Source organism: Carcharhinus amblyrhynchos, chromosome 1 (assembly GCF_965287045.1).
Source record: "Carcharhinus amblyrhynchos chromosome 1, sCarAmb.v2.hapA, whole genome shotgun sequence".
Lineage (NCBI taxonomy): Eukaryota > Metazoa > Chordata > Chondrichthyes > Carcharhiniformes > Carcharhinidae > Carcharhinus > Carcharhinus amblyrhynchos.
In genome coordinates this window covers 162435965-162457995 of record NC_137324.1, presented here as the reverse complement: position 1 = coordinate 162457995, position 22031 = coordinate 162435965, and the positions used below count along the sequence as shown (strand labels likewise).

General features: G+C 44.0%; 1 non-coding gene across 1 annotated transcript; it reads left to right on the top strand.

Annotated features, from left to right (window-relative positions):
* The first annotated feature begins 15628 nt into the window (after positions 1–15628).
* LOC145351057 (U2 spliceosomal RNA) lies at positions 15629–15827 on the top strand. The gene has a single exon (XR_013888313.1). It is a non-coding gene; the product is annotated as a U2 spliceosomal RNA (small nuclear RNA).
* Positions 15828–22031: the final 6204 nt, after the last annotated feature.

Here is a 22031-nt window from a genome sequence, read left to right as displayed (position 1 = left end):
CACTCCCTGCTACCTTGGAAAAGCAGCCAGCATAATTAAGGATTCCACATACCTTGGACATTCTTTCTTCCACCTTCTTCCGTCGGGAAAAAAAATACAGAAGTCTGAGGTCACATACCAACTGACTCAAGAACAGTTTCTTCTCTGCTGCCATCAGACTTTTGAATGGGTCTACTTCGCATTAAGTTGATCTTTCTCTACACCCTAGCTATGATTGTGTCACTACATTTTGCACTCTCTTGTTTCCTTCTCTATGAACAGTATGCTTTGTCTGTATAGCACACAAGAAAGAATACTTCTCACTATGTTAATACGTGACAATAATAAATCAAATCAAATCCTTCCAATTTTCCGCAATAGATCAGACAAGACTTTGAACAATGGCAAGGCAGGCTCATATACCAGGCAAACTGATGCACAGACTCAATGGTCATATGGCATTGTGTCACAGACATTTACAGAAACCGATCACTGACCGTCTGTACTGTCAGTTAATCAATCATGGGGCTACACACCCTGCCTTTGCGACTGCTCCTGCCTTTCTGTATGGCCTGTGTCCAGTTCCATTGTCCTGCATTCAAACTGCTTCATTCAAAATGAATGAATTGGCTCTGGCCAATCACACTCATACCTTACACAGCAGGACTCTCATGATCCCTGGAAAAGTCAGGTTGCGTTCTATCACCAATGTTTACAAGATAACGAAACAAAAGACTTGCAATGAAAGCAAATGGCTGTGGATGCTGGAATCTGAAACAGAAAATTCTGAAACATCTCAGCAGGTCTGGCAGCATCTGGAGAGAGAACATTACGAGTCTGGATGATCCTTCGTCAGAGCTCAAGATGTTATGATTACCAGATGTCTGCTCCCCTCCATTTTGAGTACCCTCCTTAAATTTAATAAATCCCACTAATCTTTTGTCCCCCTTTCGAGAATGATCAATGTTGTTAATGGTAACCAATAGTTATGAATTGTATTTACCATTCCCCCTCTTCTATCACCTTCATCAATTTTTCAAAAGATCTCAGCATGGGTCACCAATTCAACCACCAATTCATTTGAAGTTGATTGGAGCTTTGTTGTGTATGGAGCAGAAGCAGGTGGGTAACATCATGTCTCTTTGCCTCATTTGTATCAGAGAGTAAATCTGAAGGGGATCACAATTTGTCTGCTCCTTTCCAATTCTATCATCCAGATGGAAAGTTAACTAGGGACACAGCATGGCCACTCCAGACATTAGGAAATGTAAAACACTCTCGTTTAAGGATAGTTGGTCACTATAAATACTTTTAGTTGTACAGTTCTCTAGTATACAGTAAAGAAGTGGGTCAATGTGTAAAATCAGTTGTTTCAGTGAGATTCCTTGCTGAGCTCTGTTCCTTGGCTCGAGTTAAAATGCCCTGACGTTTCCCAAAATTGCTAATTATATTTTATTCCCAGGTTCCATCTATTCTCACCTCCCCACTTCATTTAGCAGCCTCATGTAAGGTACCTTGTCAAAGGCTTTCTGGAAATCCAAATGAATCACGTCCACTGGCTCTCCTTTGTCTAATTTCTTCATTACCTCCTCAAAGAATTTGAAACCTCTCTGTTGTCAAGCATCGCTTGCTGAATACACATAGAGTCTTAGAGGCACACAGCACAGAAACGGCCTATTGGCCCATCAAGTCTGCATCGACGATGACTACCACTAAAGGCGTGCTAATCCTATTTTCTGTACTTGTCCCATATCCTTGAATGTTATGGTATTTCAAGTGCTCATCCAAGGTTGTAATGTTTCTGGCCTTCACTACCTTCCAAGTTAGTGCATTCCAGATTCATGCCACCTCCTGAGTGAATTATTCTTCTGAAATCCCCTCTGAATATCCTGCAGCTTGCCCTAAAACTATGTCCCCTTGTGATTGACCCCTCAACCAAGGGGAACAGCTGTTTTCTGTTCACCCTGTCCATATCCCTCAATCTCAAACATCACATTCATGTCATCCCTCAGCTTTCTCTGGTCTAAAAATAATCCAAGTCTATCTAGTCTCTCCTTATAGCTGAAATGCTCCCTTCCAGGCAACATCCTAGTGAACATCTTCTGCATCCCTCTAGTGCATTCACATCTTTCCTATAATGAGGTGACCAGAACTGCATACACAACTCTAGCTATGGCCTAACCAATGCTCTATACAGCTCCAACATTACCTCCTTGCTCTTATACCCTATGTACAACTGATAAAAGCACGTGTCCCTTATGACTACTTAACTTATTCTCATTCACCTGCTCTATCGATTTCAGGAATCTATGATTGCAGATTCGATAGGGTCTTTTAGGAGACTTTTGAATAAGTACACGGGACTTAGTAAGATAGAGGGTTATAGGTAAGCCTAGTAGGTAGGGACATGTTTGGCGCAACTTGTGGGCCGAAGGGCCTGTTTGTGCTGTAGTTTTTCTATGTTCTAAATGCCTACTCCATGGGCATTATTGGCTCCTGTATCTCCAGCAGTAGGGAAATAATGCAATTATTTACAAGAAGGAATTGATCAGAATTGAAGTCAAGATTTGAGGATGGATGAATATTTCCTGGTTTTGTCTCATTGTTTTTGGAGACTTGAAGCACTTATGCAGAATTTTTCCCTTTAGGAAATAAAGGGCAGAATTTAATGTCTTCCCCTGATATTGAATTTATTGGTGAGGGGGCAGTTAGGGACTCCACCTCCTTCCCAGGTGATCGGTGAGCGACTGTCTTTAGTTTCTGGAATAGGAGAAACCCGGATTCTGCTGCTCGCTGCCCCAAGACTCGTGAATGGGGAATGCAATTCATGTTATCATGACCCAGTTTCTCTCAGCATCTATGGACAGGCTGAAATAGTGTGGTGGGGAATGTGCGGACGGGAACCTCCACCATAAAGCAGGGGTTGCCGATCTCTGTAGCAGGTGGTAGTAGTCTCCTCAGAATGGTTTAAATATCCTGTTTGGACAAATGGATGGGTGAAGGAGAATTATGCTAATCTCTGTAGATGGCAGTGGCAGTTTCTTCTGCTTCCAGTTTTCTTGAGCTAAGTAAAGTATTAGGCCAGAGGCTCAAAAAGTTATTTTCATTCAAATTTATCGTTTCCCTCCAGAGAGATCATCTATATTCCTCAATCCTATGGTTAATGTCCTACGTCAATTATTTATTCAATTGTTTATTTAGCAAGGTAGATCCTCTTGTTCCCATCTGAATGTAATCTCATGCTTATCACTTGCTAGGACAACATGTTTAACCTTTACTCAGACAGTTGGTTTTGATTTATTATTGTCGCATGCATTAGCATACAGTGAAAAACTTTGTTCCTTGTATGCTATACAGAAAAAGCATACTATTCATAGGGAATTAAAGGGGAGAGTGCAGAATGTAGTGTTACAGTCATAGCTAGGGTGTAGAGAAAGATCAACTAAGTGCGAGGTAAGTCCATTTAAAAGTCTGATGGAAGCAGGGAAGAAACTGTCCTTGAGTCAGTTGGTACGTGACCTCAGATTTTAGTATCTTTTCCTTGAAGGGAGAAGTTGGAAGAAAGTATAGCTGGGGTGCATGGGGTCCTTAATTATGCTGGCTGTGTTCCCAAGGCAGCGGGAATTATAGACAGAGTTAATGGTTGGGAGGCTGCTTTGTGTGATGAACTGGGCTAGTTTTTTGCAGTCTTGGGCAGAGCAGGAGCTGTGTTTTATGAGGTACCATCTTTTCAGGCTTAGGAATTTCATGGAATCTGTGTTAGAGTAATTTCACTGGTAAAGGTACCAGGCCTATGCCGTTCTGTGTATGTCAACTCAGCAGATTGCAATAGAATCTTTCCCAAGGTTTGTAGAGTGAGAAAGAAGGAGAGAGAAAGAGAGAGAGAGATATATAATAATTAATACATTTCTTGAGACTGTATAAGACAGTTAGGCAACTTTTACACTTTTATCGCCTTCCAAGTATTTTTTACATATCATCAAGATCAAAGGCTGGATTTTGCAGCTTCCCCCGACATACTTTTAGCGGATAGGGCCATGTAATAAAATGATGACATGATGGGTGGTCCACCACTTTCTTGCTCACCCTCCTGACCTGGTCCTCATAATACAGGGGCTTGGCGAGGTGCCCACCAACCTGTCTATCCTTAAGTATATTTGAGCCCCGAAATTGTCAATTATGTCCCATTTATGCTGGGCAGTGGAAGATGGGCAAGAGTGAGAAGCCAAAATGGAAAGGTGGGTACATCCTTTGGAGGATGTCCCTGTGTGCATTAGGGACAGCCCACCTAAGATTGGAAGCCGGAATTCCATGGCTGCTCACATTGGTTCTCCGGCAGCATACTCTTACTTGTGGGTTTCCCACCAGCATGGGGTGACATCAGTGTGAATTCCAGAGAATCCCACTGCCCACAAACAATGTTCCAGTGGGAAGAACGTGGCTGGGAGGCTGGAGAATCTTGTCCATACTTCAAATTTCACCATCTGTCATGGTGGGATTCAAACCCGGGTCCCCAGAGCATTTCTTTGGGTCTCTGGATTCCATGTACAGTGACAAAAGCACTGCTCCCCCAACCAGCGTCTTTAGAGATGTGAAGTATCAAATGTGAGCAAGATCAAAGTTGCCAGATTTGCATGATTTGTAGCTGTTAATGTCACTTAATGCAAACTCTTTCCTTATTGCGAAGCTAATGATAGCAAAATATTTGACGTTGTGTGGCTGTTATATCATGAGAATTATAACAATCCAGATGTTAATGCGTATCTCAAGTTAAAATTTCACACCGCATGTCGTCTGTTACACGGTTAGAATTTCTTAAAAGGTTAATATTTTTATTTTGAATTGATGAAACGTGTGATTGAATTTAGGGAGAGATGACCCCCAAAATTGAAATGCAAACAAAGTTAGGATGCACGGGCAGGAACTGAATTTTGAAAGCTAGACACTCGACCTAATTTCATTTGGCACAAAAACTTGTGCATGAAGTGGAATGGGCAGCACAATCAGCTTGGGAAAGGGAGTTGAGGTGCGTGGGTGGACGTTGGCTGGGAAATCCACAATGACTTTAAGAGCTCTTTTAACCCTGCTACAGTTTAGCTGTGGGAAAATCTCTGCTTTTAGTGGTGAACCGATGAGCTTTAGAAATGATAATGCCATTGGTTGGAATTAAAAATGCCTGCCATTTGGGAAAGGCCAAACTCACGCAGCCACAGAGAATGCCTAAGTGGTCCATGTGCAGGAGACGATGCAAGGGTGGATGGTCCTATTTGTAGCATTAGAATATCCCCCTGTCAAAGCTGAGATATAAATGGCTTGGATGAAGAAAGCCTTGGGCAAATAACAGAGATTCTCCAATAAACGTAAATCCAAAAGCAAGTGCTTCCATCTTTCAAGACGTTATTGTCTTTTGGCTGCTGTTTTTAGTGACACCAATTAAAAATTGTGAACGGCATGTTATCAGGTATGCAGGTATCAGTACATGGATGGGAAAGAATTAGAGGGATATGGGCCAAATGTGGGCAATTGGGACTAGCTTGGAGGCCACCATGGTCAGCATGGACCAATTGGGCCAAGGGGCCTGTTTCTGTGCTCTATTTTCACATTTCAATGAATTTCAAGATGGAGCCGGAGTGAGGAGACTTCCTGCAAGCTGTGCCCAGCATACCTTCTAATTCTATCTCTTACTCTCATTCTATGCTTCTAAAACTTCACTCTAACTCTTTAAGACCGTAACATTCATTCTGCACTCTCTTGCTTTCTTCGCTATGAACAGTTTTGTCTGTATAGCATGCAAGGACCAATACTTTGCACATGTTTACTAATACATGTGACACTAATAAATCAGTATTGCTCTACGACACTAGGTGGGAAACATTTTCTCCTCTTCTACAAGAACAAAGTCATAAAATCATACAGTGCAGAAGAGGCCCTTCGGCCCATCGAGTCAGCACTAACACGTGAGAAACATCAGACCTCCCACCTAATCCCATTTACCAGCACTTGGCCTGTAACCTTGAGGTGTTAGAGATGTTGGATAAAGTCAACAGGTTTGGTTGAATCTTTAGAGAGGGAAACAGAATTAACATTTCCAATTGATGACCATTCATCAGACCCCTGTTCTATCTTCATTGATTACAGCGAAACTACGGAGCACATCTTGCTTGGGGGGCCATACACGACTTGTAATATTTTGAAAGTTATATTGAGAACTGTAGCTACCACCAGAATCTACATGTCCATTCCTCTGCAATGCAACCATATGAACTGGAATCTATCTATGTGCATTGTTAATTTGGAATATTTGGTTATTTTCCATATATTTTCAGGAGAAGGTTGTCACAACCACTGTGAATGAGATAGTAGGGAGCACATAGATTTGAAGAAGCTGCTCAAGTTTGATGCATTTTGATCCAGAATCAGTGAAAATGAGCATTTGGAGACATGCTGCCTCTGCTTGCAATGATCCTCTTTTTATTTGTCTTATTGTTACCCTTTCTCATATTGAATGACAGAGCACAGCTGAGGGGCAGAAGTCCCATTCTTACCTTGTTATGATCACTGCAAACGGGGCAGTCAGATTCAAAGTTGGTGTGGTGCTGGCTGACTCTTGGACCAGTCGGAAGAATATGATCCCTTCGCTATAAAATTCACCCCAATATATTATTCTCGCCTCTGCTACAAAACATTTGCATCTTAAAACTACAATAACGCGACTTTCTTATCTTCTCCTGAAGAGGATTTGGAGGCAGCTTGACATACTCAATCATGAGGGAAAATCCAGACAGCACGTATGCCGAAACTTTACTGCCTCACCCACCCGAGGCTCGTAAGATCCTGCCTAAGGCCAGTGGGGAATGCCGTTCCGCAAACCTCATCTGCCAAATCTGGAAGGAAGAGGAACAGTGAGGAGAAGCAAATGGGAGATGAAGTGGGGGGGTCAATGTGGGCTACCAAGGATCAGCAGGGATTTGGATTTGTTTCTGATAGAAAGCTGACCAAACTTTCTCCAGCTTGAACCCCCAGCAATTAAAAGTACCACTGACCTCGCCTCTGACTTCCCAAGCGGATTTTTGCATCAAGAGTGCACTGGAGGCTGTGTGGAACCTCTCAGTCTGTATGTCCAACAATGAACACAGTGAATAATAATCACACGTATCACAATTGTAACTGAAGATCCTCGGAGAGAAGTTGAATATTATTGCACGCTGCGTAACGACCATTTTGAAATGATTTGGAATGGTCTTCAATCTATCTTGTGAATAAAGTATATTTTTAGGAAAGAAACTGGGTGAGATGAGAAATTCTGACTGTGCCCACGACTGGGATTACCAGGTCCCTTGACATGAATGGAGATTTGCCTGAGCGCCAAATTGTCTGTTAACACTGATAGCAGTAGTGAAGTGTGCAACACCGAAGAATTCCGACCATAATGTCTGATCTAATGGATCAATACACCGTACTGGCAAAGCCCCGTCTTTGGCTTGGAATGATCCAATGGCGTAAAAGAATAAGAGTAATACAAGGGTAGCTTTTACCACATTGCAACTTGTGGTACATTGTCGGTCTGTCAAAGGCCAACAATAGCAAGTTTCGCAGCACCAGGTTAAAGTCCAACCGGTTTGTTTGGTAGTAAAACCAAGAGAGTTCTCTCCACTCACTTGACGAAGGAAGACCATTCCGAAAGCTTGTGGGTTTTACTGCCAAATAAACCTGTTGGACTTTAACCTGGTGTTGTGAAACTTCTAGCTGTGTTTACCCCAGTCCAACGCTGGCATCTCCACATCATAAAGGCCGACAATGACAGAGGGATTGAAGATAATGACTAATCAATAAGATTTGATTTGATTTGTAATTGTCACATGTATTGGGATACAGTGAAAAGAATTGGTGACTAGTTGGTGACTAGTGGGGTGCCCCAGGGGTCGGTGCTGGGGCCTCAGCTATTTACCATTTATATAGATGATCTGGAGGAGGGAACCGAGTGCAGGGTGTCGAAATTTGCTGATGACACCAAGATTGGGGGAAAGGCAAATTGTGCGGAGGGTGTGGAGAGTCTGCAGAAGGATCTAGATAGGCTGGGCGAATGGGCCAGGAAATGGCAAATGGAATTTAATGTTGGCAAGTGTGAGGTGGTCCACTTTGGTAGGAAGAATGGTAGGAAGGACTATTACTTACGTGGCGAAAAACTGCAGCAGGCGACGGTGCAGAGGGACCTCGGGGTCCTTGTGCATGAGTCGCAAAAACCCAGCTTGCAGGTGCAGCAGGTGGTCAGGAAGGCAAATGGGATGCTGGCCTTCATAGCGAGGGGGATTGAATATAAAAGTATGGAGGTCTTGCTGCAGCTGTATAGGGCATTGGTGAGGCCGCAGCTGGAGTACTGTGTGCAGTTTTGGGCGCCGCACCTGCGCAAGGATATTTTGGCCCTGGAGGGAGTGCAGAGGAGGTTTACTAGGCTGATACCAGAGTTGAGGGGATTGAGCTATGAGGAGAGGCTGAATAAACTAGGCTTGTACTCGTTAGAGTTTAGAAGAATGAGGGGAGATCTCATTGAGACGTATAAGATGATGAATGGGATGGATAGGATAGAGGTGGAGAGACTCTTCCCGCTCAAAAAAGACAGTAGGACTAGGGGGCACAGCCTCAAGATAAAGGGGAGGCGGTTTAGAACGGAGTTGAGGAGGAACTTCTTCACTCAAAGGGTGGTGAATCTCTGGAATTCTCTGCCCGTTGAAGTGGTGGAGGCTGCCTCGCTAAATATTTTTAAGAAGCGGGTTGATGGGTTCTTGATAAGAGAGGGGATTAAGGGTTATGGGGAGAGGGCGGGAATGTGGAACTGAGCCACAACAGATCAGCCATGATCTTATTGAATGGCGGGGCAGGCTCGAAGGGCTAGATGGCCTACTCCTGCTCCTATTTCTTATGTTCTTATGTTCTTAATTGTTCCTTGAGTGCTATACAGACAAAACATACTGCTCATTGAGTACATAGAGGAGAAGGAAAGTGGCGAGTGCAGGTTGTACTGTTGCAATCGTAGCTAGGATGTAGAGAAAGATCAACTTAATATAAAGTAGGTCCATTCAAAAGCCTGATGCAGCAGGGGAGAAGCTGTTGTTGAATTACTTGGTATGTAATCTAAGATTTTTGTATCTTTTTCCCAAAGGAAAAGGTGGAAGAGAGTATGTCTGTGGTGCGTGCGGTTCTTGATCATGCTGGCTGCTTTTCTGAGACAGCGGGTAGTGTAGACGGGGGTCAATGGATGGGAGGCTGGTTTGCATGATGGATTGGTCTACATTCACAGCCCTTTGTAGTTTCTTGCGGTCTTGGTCAGAGCAGCAGTCATACCCAGCTGTGATAAATGAGGAAAGGATAAACAGAAACGATCATGTAGCAATTGATGCTTTAAACATCCTCTAAAAACTGTTGTCAAACCAACCTGGTATGGCTCAGTAAAAAAATAGGCAATTTAAAAAAAAATTCATTTGTGGGATACTAGTTGGCCAGCATTTATTGCCCATCCCTAGTTGCCCTTGAGAAGGTGGTGGTGAGCTGCCTTCTTGAATCGCTGCAGTCCGTGTTCTGTGGGTTGACCCACAATGCCGTTAGGGAGGGAATTCCAGCATTTTGACCCTGCGACTGTGAAGGAACGGCGATATATTTCTAAGTCAGGATGGTGAGTGGCTTGAAGTGGAACTTGCACAAGATGGTGTTCCCACTTATCTGCTGCCCTTGTCCTTCTAGGTGGAAGGGGTTGTGGGTTTGGAGGGTGCTGTCTAAGGATCTTTGGTGAATTGTTGCAGTGTATCTTGCAGATAACATACACTGCTGCTACTGAGCGTCAGTGGTGGAGGGAGTGAATGTTTGTAGATGTGATGCCAATCAAGCGGGCTGCTTCATCCTGGATGGTGCCAAGCTTCTTGAGTGTTGATGGAGTTGCACCCATCCAGGCAAGTGGGGAATATTCCATCACGCTCCTGACTTGCACCTTGTAGATGGTGGATAAGCTTTGGGGAGTCAAGAGGTGAGTTACTTGCCACAGTATTCCTAGCCTCTGACCTGATCTTGCAGCCACTGTGTTTATATGGTGAGTTCAGTTGAGTTTCTGGTCAATGGTAAACCCAAGGATGTTAACAGTGGAGGATTCAGTGATGGTTAAGGGTTGGTGTTTAGAGCGTCTCTTCCTGGTGATGGTATTGCCTGGCGTTTGTGTGGTGCGAATGTCACATGCCAATTGTCAGCCTGGATATTGTCCAGATCTTGTTACATTTGGACTACTTCAGTATCTGAGGAGTCACGAATGGTTTTGAACTTTGTGCAATCATCGGCGAACATCCCCACTTCTGACCTTATGATGGAAGGAAGGTCACTGATGAAGCAGCTGAAGATGGTTGGGTCTGGAACACTACCCTGAGGGGCTCCTGCAGAGATGTCCTGGAGCTGAGATGACTGACCCTCCACAACCATAACCATCTTGCTAGGTACCAGGTATGACTCCAACCAGCAGAGAGGAAGTTTGGTTAGGGTATGTAAATGTAGCTTCTAGCTGATACCTACAGTCATGGTGCTTCAGGTACTATTGCCTCTACCTGAAATTGCTGTTTTCCCTTATCTAAATTGCATAGTGCGATAGGAAACATGAAAGTAATTTCCATTTCCATCATTTTGCTAAAAAATCAATTGCAATTGCAGCCAACCACACTATATGAAAGTGTGATAAATAAACATTATTAATATATAAAACTGGCACCCATGGCAGAAACTAGGCTGCTAAATGCACTAAATATTCGTGCTTCTTTGGGAAAAGAACGCTAGTTTGGATTTAACCTTTGGAATGGTAATCTAACTTTAAGAATCCAATTTGAACAGGCCAAGTCAGTAGATTTATCATGTGTCTGTTTTATATGAGAGTGGTGCTCACTAGAGGAGTAGTGAGCTTCTGCAGAAATTCTCCTATTTCTCGTCCACTTACTTAAGCCCCTGGCAACATTACCAGAAAGGTGTCACATTTGACCCTGAAATGAATTTTTGATCTTATGTTCGTACCATTGCTAAGACTGCCTATTTCCACACCTGTAATATTGCCCGACCCTGCCCCTGTCTCTGCACATCTGCTGCTGAGACCCTCATATATAACTTTGATTTGATTTGATTCATTATTGCCACATGCATTATATGGGGCAGCATGATGGCACAGTGATTAGCACTGCTGCTTCACAGTGCCAGGGACCTGGGTTCGATTCCTGGCTTGGGTCACTGTCTGTGTGTGGTTTGCACGTTCTCCCCGTGTCTGTGTGTTTCCTCCGGGTGCTCTGGTTCTCTCCTACACTCTGAAAGACGTGCTGGTTAGGTGCATTGACCCGAACAGATGTCGGGAAGTGGCAACTAGGGGAATTTCACCGTAACGTCATTAATGTAAGCCTTACTTGTGATTAATAAATAAACTTTAAGCTTTACTTTAGTGTACAGTGAAAAGTATTGTTTCTTGCGTGCTCTACAGGCAAAGCATTCCGTTCATAGAGAAGAAAAAGAGACAGTGCAGAATGTAATGTTACAGTCATAGCTAGGGTATAGAGAAAGATCAGTTTAGTGCAAGGTAAGTCCATTCAAAAGTCTGCTGGCAGCAGTGAAAAAGCTATTGGTTGGTCAGTAACCTCAGACTTATGTATCTTTTTCCTGATGAAAAAAGGTGGAAGAGGGAATGTCAGGGGTGCAAGGGGTCCTTAATTATACTGACTGCTTTGCTGAGGCAGCGGGAAGTGTAGACAGAGTCAATGGATGGGAGGCTGGTTTACATGATGGATTGGGCTACATTCACGACCTTTTATCGTTTCTTGCAGACTTGGGCTGTTACCTCTTAAACTCGACTATTTTATCACCCTGCAGGCTAGTTTCCTACTCCCCACTTTTCACAAGCTTGAGGTTATCCAGAAATTTGCTGCCTGTATCTTAACACCTACCAAGTCCTGTTCACCTATGACTCCTGCACTTACTGACTTACATTGGCTTGTGGTCCAACAACCTCCTGATGTTAAAATTCTCAACCTTATTTTCAAATCCCACCATGGCCTTGCTGCTTCCCATCTGTGTCATCTCCCCTAGCTTTACAACTCCCCAAGATGTTTGTATTATTCTAATTCTGGCCTCTTGAGCATCATTCCACAGCTTTGACAAAGGGTCATCTGGACTTGAAACGTCAGCTCTTTTCTCTCCTTACAGATGCTGGAAGACCTGCTGAGATTTTCCAGCGTTTTCACTTTTGGTTTCCACAGTAATTTGCTTTTACTCCACTTTTGGTAGTCAAGCCTTCAATTATCTAGGCCCAAAGCTCTGGAATTTCCTTCCTCCACCTCTCTAACTCACTTTCCTGCTTTAAGACCCTCCTTAAAATCTATCCCTTTGAAAAAGCTTTTGGTTACTGTACCTAATATCTGTTTATGTGCCTCAGTCTTATATATTGTTTTATAATGCTCCAGTGAAGTGTGTTGGGATGTTTTATTATGTTAAAGGCAAGATATAAGGATATAATATATGTTGTTGAAGACTTTCTTATAATTTCAGTTAGAGAGCCTCCCTCTGTCTCCTATTTCTCTTTATCATAAATTGTAGTGCACTGAGAATCAGGCCCAAATGGTCAAATGCACAGCAGTGCCCCATATTGCCAGTGAAGCTTCATGTATTCATTATATATAATAATACATCTGCTGTGTTATATACACACCTATTCTTGGACTGTTAATGTAATGACCTCTTGCAGAGATAATTAAGAGCAATTTTGTCAGCAATAGCATAAACTTGTGAAATTTAAGTGGTTTCAATAACTAATGCATTGTCCTTTGTCTCTTCAATCAAAGTTAAAGATGGGTGATTTGAGCTTTTTCAGTTACATTGCAGTTCTTTGTATATTAAGCCAATTTAATATAGGACATAACTGTCCCTCGTGCGCTGCTATGTGCTGCAGAGTAGAGGATGTGCAAGTACTTACAATTTCCTTTTGTACTGACTGTGCTAACATATTTTGCACTCGCCTTTCTTCACATTGAAGACTCACCAAGTCTACAACTCCAGCAACTGGAGGAGTGATCAACTCCCAGGCTGTCATCATCCTGATTAAGAATCGATTTGATTCTTAACAGGCAGTGATGATTCTGGCATCACCACCACTGTCACCCTCCACATCCCGACACCCTGGGGTGAATTTTATCATCCCATCGGTCATGGGAATTGGCGCGGGCCAGGGGTGGAACGTGGAAAGGTCGGGCAGGATTTCCAGGTTTCAGGATGGGTGAGGCTGGAAAATCCCACCCCTCCCAGGTGTGACGTTCCTTTGGAGTTGCTTAAAAAGTGGAGAGAAAAATCTTGTTTAAAACACTCAGGGCATCATGTTGACAGTGTGCGATGTTGTGAAATGGCTGCTGTTAGTCAGCTGTCAGTTGTATACCTCCCTGTGGTTGTGGAAACATGAGCGATGCATAATGTGGCTTCCCTCTGTTATCATCTGTTTTGCACCGTCACCCAAAGTCAAAATGTTGTTTTTTGTGTACAAGGAGCCCAATGGCCAGAATTTACCGCCAGTTCACTCCCCATCACCACGACAAGAGAGGACACAGAATGTGGCGCTCAGCCAAATCTCCATTCACTGCGGACTCACCAATCTTCCAACTCCAGTAACTGAGAATCCCACTGGCGTGAACGGCCAGAGAATCCCGCCCACAACCTATTCCTTTTTGATCATCATAATGGCTCCTGTGGGATTTTACGGCCTCGCTCATTCTGAAACCATAAAATCCTGTCCGAGTTCAGCAGACCTTCCTGTTGTCTGCCCCTCATCTGCTCCGATTCCTGAGGCTGGCAGCGCGGCAAAATTCCAACTAAAGCCCCGAGTCTCTGATGCGTTTTGCAGTCTTTGACAGAGATCTTGGAATTTTTATCCTTTAATCTTAGGAATAGAAAATTATTGTCATCATTTTTCTGTTTGGGAGCTTTCCTTTTGGCCGTTCATTTTACCTCAGGAGCTTAACTATCTCCTGGTTTGTCTAATGAGGTGGATGTGATGGCCCAAATAGTTATTTTTTATTTGATGTAACAGATTTGAAACTGCTACAGGTCATTGCCTTCAAGTCACGCAAAAACGTGTTGCTTTATATGATAGAAATATTTCCCAACAAACCTACTGAATTCCTCAGAAAATAGAAATAAATATTTTTAATTCTGAAATTGGAGTATAAATGGGGTAGCTTTTATCTGCCTCAGTTGATTTTACTAAATCATAGAATTCCTCCAGTGCAGAAGGAGGCCATTCAGCCCATTGAGCCTGCACTGACAACAATCCCACCCAGCCTCTATCCCCATAACCCTATATATTTACCCCACTAATCCCACACATTGTGGGACACTAAGGGGCAATTTAGCATGGCCAATCAACCTAACTCATACATCTTCGGACTGTGGGAAGAAACTGGACCACCCGGAGGAAACCCACACAGACACAGGGCGAATGCACAAACTCCACAAAGACAGTCACCCGAGGCTGGAAATAAACCCGGGTCCCCGGTGCTGTGAGGTAGCAGTGCTAACCACTGTGTCACCATGCCACCCAATGTTAACTGATGATAGTTTCAATTTACTTTAAATAAAGATCATTAAACTATGAGCTTTAATAGTATCAGTTTGGCTTTGATTTAGAAGTTATTTAAATATGAATATATCTTTGTGACTGTATTGATCTTGGCCAGGCATAGAACAGCTTGACTTCGCAAAAATATAACAGCTGAGGGGCAGAAATTCATTTTAACTGAAGGCGCTACTTTGCTCAGATTAAATTATTGAAGTCTTGTTGTAATTGAGTAATCTTCATTATCTCTTTTTTTTTCCACACGAAGTTATTTATTGAGGGATAATGCAAGTGAATTAACTAAAAGCTTCAAAAGTATCATTGAACTCCAGAGCAAACATAGATACAGCTGCTGGCTTCCTGCGCTCCTGAACTGCAAAGTTATTTCCATGCTCATTTATTCAGTCGAGTTGTGTTATGTCCCTGAGCATGATACTGATTTTGGTGGGAAGGGGAGGGCGGACTTTTCAGAAAGGTGCAAAAGCAGAGAGAGCTGGGGCTCCTGGGTTCCCCTTTTATCCCCCTCTTCACACCCTTCTTGAAGAGTCTGTGGCCTGTTTCCAATTGGCCGGGGGTAGGAAGACCCAATGAGGTGCCTACTTCCCATGTTTGGAGGTCGCAGAATATGGGTTTTGAACCTTCAACTGTCAAATGCAGTTGAAGTTGACTGTAAGAAGTCTCACAACATCAGGTTAAAGTCCAACAGGTTTGTCTGATAGCACAAGCTTTCGGAGTTTTGCTCCTTCAAGTGTCCTTGTCAGGCTATGCCTCTGGCCTACTACTGAGCTGAGTGCCTCCAAGTCTGCGTCACATTCTTCTAACAAAGCAGGTTCACTGGAGGTGTGAACAATGGTTCATTCTGAACCAATGTGGCCATTAGCATCTGGCCAGGCTGTCCCAGGCCTGCCTGGTTTTGACAGAAAGTTGACTGCCCAAGACCTGGCTGCTTGAATACTGTCTCTTCTACTCTGCAGTTTGCAAAAAAGGTTTAAACTTAACTTCCACAGTTTGAATTTTTATCCATGCTCATGAGAAAATAAAATCGCTTCTTAGCCTTTTGGCTAAGATCAAGTGTAGCATCGACGTTCTGTGCTTGGTTGAAGTCATTAGGTTACATTTTAGCTTCATTTGGAGCAATTTTTAAAAGCAGCATCTCGGCCTTTTGGCTAAGATGCAAATGAGATCAAGCCTTGGAGGAGGAGCTATATCTACTCCAATCAACTTGGATCATGTAGATCAATCCCAAGACAGGAGGTGAGAGCCCTGTCTTGTCAGCTTGGATCAGGAATGTCTCAACATGTTGAGACTCTGAATTGGACTTGACTGGATTGAATTGGAATAAAAACAAAAAATGAGAAAATAAAATCAATATCTCTGTAACAATCCTGGACATTGCAAGAATGTTTTAATATTCGGGTTAGTTGGGAAGGCAGTAGGATTGGATGAGGTCAGTCATTCTGCACATTTTAACTGTCACCACCTTCCACCCCATGAACCCTTGTTCCCATCAGGTGCAGATGGGGGGGTGGGGCAGAAGCTGAATCAGGATTAATGTCACTGACCATGATGGCAAGAGATGGCTATTGTTGTCTGCAAAGTCTTCCCGCAATGTGTAATGTACAGTTGGCAGGGCTCTCCAACCTCTCCCCCACGCCGTGTTTGTGGTGGTGGAGGCAGCCTGATTCTGTCGCTGTCAATGAGGTTTCCCACTGTTTGCATCCTGGATTGCTGTGGAACCCAACGCCGGGTCTGGGGAGTCACTGTCGGTGGTGCTGGAATATCCCGCTGATGGGAACAGCTGGAATATTCCGCCCTATAAAATACACCCAATTCAAAATGATGAGTGCTTTGAATGTTACTGCCTCCCTGGAGTGAGCTGAGGTAGGGGCCTGCAAAATAAGGGAATGTGGGAAGTGGAGCATCCATCATTTCAGCAGTGATAAGTAGCAACAGCACATTTGGGAGGGGCACCTCCTTTTGGGCACTCTATGGCTCATGGTGCCCCTCTTCTCCCCTCCCAAGCCAGGCAGCAATGGTGTCTTCCCCCTGGACAGTCGCCTGCCCTCACCAATTCATCAGCCTCCTCACCAGGGCCTGCTTGACTGTCCCCAGTGTCCTCTGACCCTATTTACCTGGCTGGAAGAGTGTCTTCTTTTTTCAGGTGCAGTTCCTGCAGTGACCACCGCTCCTCGTGGCACTGCTGAGGCTGCCAAGCCGCTGGCCCTCCAATTGGCGAGGACAGGTGACTGTCCTCAATGAGGAAGGACGTCAATGCTGATGGCAACAAGGGAGCTGCCTGATTCTCATAAAATGCGGCATTGGGTTCCACAGAACATCAAAGTGGCTTCACCATTCCCATCTCACCTTCAGGCCTATTAACAGGGCAGCCGGCATGAGAACATTCCAGTCCTTGAAGCTCAGAGGAAGGATGGCATTGTAAGTGGAAGGAGCCACTGGATGGGTTCTGAGTGAGTTAAATTCTTGTACATAGGAATTTTGGTCAGATGTTGAATCAGTTGTTGCTTTGAAACTAATGGACCAAATACATGGGCAGACTGGGGAATAAACATTCAGAATCTTGAAACAAATACCCACTGTATTTTATACTGCTGTAGCAGCTAGTTGGGAAGAACACCCTACTGGACAGTGGCTATGACAGTGATAACACTGAAATTTTATTTAAAAAAATTGCTAAGTATAATATTGTTTTGATAAAATGTGGAGATACTAACAGAATCTAAAAGGGCAGCACGGTAACACAGTGCTTCCCACAGTGCCTGGGTCCTGGGTTCAATTCCAGCCTTGGGTGACTGTGTGGAGTTTGCACACTCTCCCCATGTCTGTGTGGGTTTCCTCCAGGTGCTCCGGTTTCCTCCCACAGCCCAAAGACGTGCAGGTTAGGCGGATTGGCCGTGCTAAATTGCCCTCTTAGTGTCCCAAGACATATTGGTTAGGGGAGTTAGTGGTGTAAATATGTGGGGTTATGGAGATAGGGCCTGGTTAAGATGCTTGGTTGGAGAGTTGGTGCAGATTCAATGGACCGAATGGCTTCCTTCTGCACTGTAGGGATTCTATGATTTGATGAAATCACCCTTTACCTTCCATCCAGTTAACCAGTTTATAATCAAAAAACAAACAACAAAGGAAAATTACAGCACAGGAGCAGGCCCTTCGGCCCTCCAAGCCTACACTGACCATGTTGCCCGATGGAACTAAAACTCCCTACCCTTCTGGGGATCATATCCCTCTATTCCCATCCTGTTCATGTATTTGTCAAGACGCCCCTTAAAAGTCACTACCATATCTGCTTCCACTACTTCCCCCAGCAACGAGTTCCAGGCACCCATCACCCTCTGTGTAAAAATAAAACCTGCCTTGTACATCTCCTTTAAACCTTGCCCCTTGCACCTTAAACCTGTGCCTCCTAGTAATTGGCTCTTTCACCCTGGGAAAAAGCTTCTGACTATCCACTCTGTCCATGCCTCTCATAATCTTGTAGATTTCTATCAGGTTGCCCCTCAACCTCCATTCAGGTGTCCATTAGTTTGTTCTGTACAGTGTTTCTTCACAGTTTGTTCATGGCTTTTAAAACTAGCTTTTTTTTTCCCATTCCTGTTTTTCTTCTGCCCTTTTCAAGCACAGATTGATCTTCCTTAGCTTCTTCCACATAACTCAATAATTTAAAACAATGAACCGATCCTTTTGCCTTTATTCCAACTGATGACTCAGTGTATTGTTGATTGAATTGTGTCAAAAGTGATTATCACTAATGGCTATACTTGCATCTCCAATGGCTGCATGATCTTTTTCTGCATATCTTCTTGATTAGTCATTATCTCTACTTACCTGTCATTGTTGGCTGGCAGTGATATCATAAAGTTGCAGTGTGGTGCAGGACATGACAAAAAGCTAAATACGCACACCCTTTCCTGACTATTGCGATCTGCTGCTGAAAAATAAAATCTAAACATCAAAACCTAATTTCCAGAGTGTCGGTATGTTCTCTGGGACGTATCTTTGAGCATGAGAATGGTTTTATCACTCTTCTGCATAGTTTTGGAGAACTTGGTACTGGAATTGTGACCCATTGGTTTAAGAACATTTGTACCAGCCTCATATGATAGGAAAGGATGTCGGGCCATTGACCTGAAATGTTGATGGGCGTGATCTTATCTACTGTTCAGATCCCACTGCAGTGAGATCGGAGAATTTAACAGCCAGCCAAATCTCCATTCACTGCAGCGGGATGGGAAAATCCTGCCAGTGCTGAATGCTAAGATTCCGGCTGTTGGCTCTCTTTGTATCCTCACAGATGCTGTCGGACCAGCTGAGTACTTCCGGCATTTGCTGCTTCTGATTTTAGATTTCCAGCGTCTGCAGTTTTCTCCTTTTCAGTCAGTGGAAAGAAAGAAAACACTCTGCAATTTGTGGGATAATTTGTCTTTTGTAGCGGGCATCCTCCACTTATTTTTTGCTCTGAGGCCTCCTTGTTTTGTACAGAAGCACAAAGATTAATAGTTATGGGGACTAGCAGGCAAACTTATGACCATTCCTATAAACAGATTATTGCTGTCAGGAACTGTTTCCACGTTAAGAGGATCAAAGACTTCTCCTACTTGAGTAGATATGCACATGCTGTTCAGGTGCACTGGTGCAGTGGTGAGAACAATAGTCAAAACAATGGGCTAATCTACAATTATTGACTGCAGGGAGCACTGGGAGCTGACATAACAAATTGGGACTGTTAGCAATGTAGAAAAAAAAGCCTTAGAATTTATTTTTTTGACATTGCTGACTGCTGTAGAACTTATTTCTGTTTCGAGTGGGAGGGTTCTTTGCAAGGTGCTTGGAAAAATGAAAATTGAACAGGCTTACCTGTAGAAAATTGATGTTTCCCAAAGCTTTACTGTGTAACGATGGAAGGAATTTTACCCGCATGTCCACCCGAGGCCAATAGAAAATGCTATTCTCTGAGCCTTGCCCGGTTCCTGGAATCAGAGCAGGCGTAAAATTCCGGCCAAGGTGTCTGTTAGTAAAATGTAAAATCACTGAAAGTACTGGATTGGAAAAGGAGCCATCTTGTAAATCATGCAGGATATCTCTTTTTGCTGATGCTTTTGATACATTTGTACCGCTAGCCATTGTCAGCCATTTTGAAAAAAAAGCCATTTACATTGAAAGTCCTGATATTTATGGGGAGGGACTCAGGCTTGGGAGCAGTTTTGTGGTCAGGATCTACTGAATTAACGGGCAGGACCAGATTAGCAGATTTGAAAGTTATTTTCAACAGCAATCAACCAAACTGAGTCCGGTTAGTTGTTGGATGGGTCGACCTGAGGGATCAGGCTCCAGCCATGCAATGTAGGAAAGGGACGGAGATATAAGGGGTTGAGGAGGCCTGTTTTTGGGGTGGAGTGTAGGGATTTGGGGAGGAGGGGAGAGGATTATGAAGAAATAAGATGGAGGGGGTAGGTGTTGGTGGAGGTAAATTGTCTGAAGGAGATTGGGAAGGCATCAGATGGCGAGGCGGGGAGCCTGAGTCATGTTGAACTGTTGTTGCTAGGGAGCAGCCGACCTGCTTTGCCCACAAGCAGTGCTAGGCAAACATTTACCCGCTCCGTGCAGCAATCCATGCCTCTGTTTAGCTATTGGGTTTTCTGAGGCCTGAATGCCCCAGCCTGCCAAGGTTGAAGCTGAGACATACAATTTTGTTAAGATATCCAAAATGAGTGACCCTCCTCCTATGAATGGGTGGGCTGCTTTCCTGACCCCTACACACCCTTCTCCCCATCCCCCACCATCCCGATACAACTGGAAGAGGTTGAATTTAGGGTGGATTGGATTTGAGTTTGAAATCTTATACATTTTTACTTAACACCAGGTCCTTGACAATCATTGGCATATATAAGAATAAAAATATAGAATCCTTACAGGATAGAAGGAGGCCATTTGGCCCATCGATTCTATACCAACCACAATCCCACCCAGGCCCTATTCCCATAACCCTACACTTTTACCCTGCTAATCCCCTAACACTAGGGACAATTTAGCAATCAACCTAACCCACATATCTTTGGACTGTGGGGGGGGGAACCGGAGCACCCGGAGGAAACCCACAAAGACACAGGGAGAAAGTGCAAATTCTACACAGTGAGCCGAGGGTGGAATTGAACCTGAGTCCCTGGTGGTGTGAGGCAGCAGTGCTAATCACTGTGCCACTGTGCCGTCCACGCGGATTTTATACTAAAAATTAATCCATGAAACATGGGCGTCACTGGCTGGGCCAACATTTATTGCCCATCCCTAATTGGTACTGGCTACCTTTTAAGTGGTGTTCTGCTCCCCAGTGCAATGTAATGAAAAGTGAGAGTAGTGCTGGTTTCACACAGAAGCCATTCTATGTAACAGATTTTGTGTGCTGTCTGCAAGTGTTGCCTAATTACGTGGCTAGCCTGTGCTCTCTTACCCTGTCTGGCTGTGCGTTTGGATTTCAGCGCTCATATAAACATTTGGTATTCGAATCCCCCATCCACCCAGAACTCAAAACAAGCTGCTAAACCACAACTCATATTTTGAGCATTATTTTCTTTCCGTGCCAGGGCTTCAGGTGTTTCAAGGAACTAATTAACGTGGAACAGTCGATCTCTCTGTGAGGCAGCTAATCTGGGATGTGGTGAAGTGCCTCTCTCCTAATCTGCTGCTCCTTACCCCCCGCCAATTCTTTCCAATGTGTCACTGCTGCCAATGTTGCGTCGATTGTCCTATTCCGCACTGCTTTTAATGTCTGAATAACCTTGCCGGGGATTAGTGATTGAGTCGTGCACCGTCTCCAGGTGAGGCTGTACCCAACCTTTGTACTAACTCATTATCCCCTCCTCAAGTTAATGCTCTTTCCCTTTTGGCTCTTCATGCTGAGATGCAGCTAGCTTATTGCGGCTGCATGCTGCTTGCAGTGAGCTGGCTTCACTGAGCTCTCCAAAGGTACTCCTAGATCCACCATTTCTTCCATTAATTTTTGTAATTTTGTTCGGCATGACGCCCCCCTCATAAAACCCACGCCAACTCCCCATGATAAACACATTTAGGTGTTTCATTATCCCCCCACATTCGATGTGTTTTCTAATTAGATCCTGGGCTTCCTGCCCTGTAGTTTGCTCATCTGTCTCTGATGTTGGCATTAGAAACTTTCTGACCCTCAGGCACTATTTCTGCTTCTATGGTTCTCTAAACAATCATGTATTTGCAATGTGCCCCAGCTACCCACCCCCCCCACACCTTTTTATCCCCATCACCTAATCAACTCTGTATTCAATTTTTAACTTCATTCTTGACCTTGTGGGTGGCACAGTGGTTAACACTGTTGCCTCACAGCACCAGGGATTCCTGGCTTGACTGTGTGGAGTCTGCACATTCTCCCCATGTCTACCTGGGTTTCCTCTAGGTT